Source organism: Pyxicephalus adspersus, chromosome 7 (assembly GCF_032062135.1).
Source record: "Pyxicephalus adspersus chromosome 7, UCB_Pads_2.0, whole genome shotgun sequence".
NCBI lineage: Eukaryota > Metazoa > Chordata > Amphibia > Anura > Pyxicephalidae > Pyxicephalus > Pyxicephalus adspersus.
The window spans coordinates 69,070,507-69,071,993 of record NC_092864.1 but is presented as its reverse complement, the minus strand read 5'-3'; the positions used below and the strand labels follow the sequence as shown (position 1 = coordinate 69,071,993).

At 45.9% G+C, this 1,487-nt stretch overlaps 1 protein-coding gene across 1 annotated transcript in view; it reads left to right on the top strand.

The window, feature by feature from the left end:
- EEF2KMT (eukaryotic elongation factor 2 lysine methyltransferase) overlaps window positions 1-1,487 on the top strand; it is a 9,272-nt gene that overhangs the window by 976 nt on the left and 6,809 nt on the right. The gene's annotated exons all lie outside the window — the stretch shown is intronic.

The window sequence follows — 1,487 nt, the reverse complement described above, 5'->3', positions numbered from 1 at the left end:
GCCTGTTGGTAAGGTGAACAGCAGTCAGCATTACCACTGGCTGATAGTTTATAGTGGCAGATCTGCCAATGGACCACATTAGGGCTACCAATGCACCTGGCTGCTCTTTGTTCCTCTCCTGTGCTATCAAATAAGCTGGCTGCCTTTTGTTCCTCACTTGGGCTACCAATGCAACTGGCTGCTTTTTGTTCCTCGTCTGGACATCCAATGCTCTGGCTGTCTTTCTAACCACATCTCGGCTAAAAAATGCACCTGGCGGCCCTTTGTTCCTCATTTGGGCTACCAATGCACCTGTCTGCTCTTTGTTCCTCATCCGGACAATGTCTTCCCTTTGCAACCACATCTGGGGTGCCAATGCACCTGGCTGACCTTTGTTCCTCACCTGGGCTACCAATGCAGTTGGCTGCCATTTGTTCCTTACCTGGGCTACCAATGCAACTGTCTGCTTTTTGTTCCTCATCTGGACTGCCAATGTGCCTGGCTGCCTTTCTAACCACTTCTGGGCTAGCAATTCACCTGGATGCCCTTTGCACCTCATCAAGCCTGCTAATGCACCTGGCTGCCTTGTACTTCATCTGGGCTACCAATGCAACTGGCTGCTCTTTATTCCTCATCTAGTCTACCAACACATCTAGCTGCTCTTTGTTCCTCATCTGAACTACCAATGTGCCTGGCTGCCTTTCTAATCGCTTCTGGGCTAGCAACTCACCTGGATGCCCTTTGCACCTCATCTAGCCTACCAATGGACCTGGCTGCCTTTCTAACTACATCTGGGCTGCCAATGCATCTGGCGTTTCTTTGTTCTTCATCTGGGCTACCAATGCACCTGGCTGCCCGTAGAGTAAAACAAATATATCTGACTACAAATACTCCTTGCTACCACACCACAGGACTAAACCCCCATAAATATGAAGACCCCCCAACCCCATGTTCCTTATTATTCATCCAAGCTTTCTCCTTTGCATATGAGATGTCAGATTTGTCTCACACCTCTGGGTGGAAATGTTATCAGCTCTGCTGTGTCCAGGGGGGGCAGCCATTGGTGTCACAAGGCCAGACTATTTCCTGTCCTGAACACTAGGGGGCACTTTGCAGCAGATTTTAGGCAGTTGTTATCTTTTTCCAAGTACCGGTATATAAATATATAATGTCACATGCTGAAATCACTTTATTGAAAGTGTTTTATAGAAATCATTTAGTTTGTTCTTGAGAATTCTCAGTGCATTCAGGGACAATGCTCCATCCATTTCTGCCATATTTAATCCTAATGCAAGTTATCAAGATTCATTAATCACGCTCAATTATGATCAACATTTTTGCTCAATTTGATTTAGAATAAGCACCACACTTGCAAATATCCAACAGCTTTGTCTGCAACCAACTGACAGTGGTTCCCTGGCCTGCAACTACATCATTCTATTTTATGTCCATCATTGCAAGGGTCCTATTGGTTTGCACCTCTTTATCCAGGCGTCTCCATTATTATT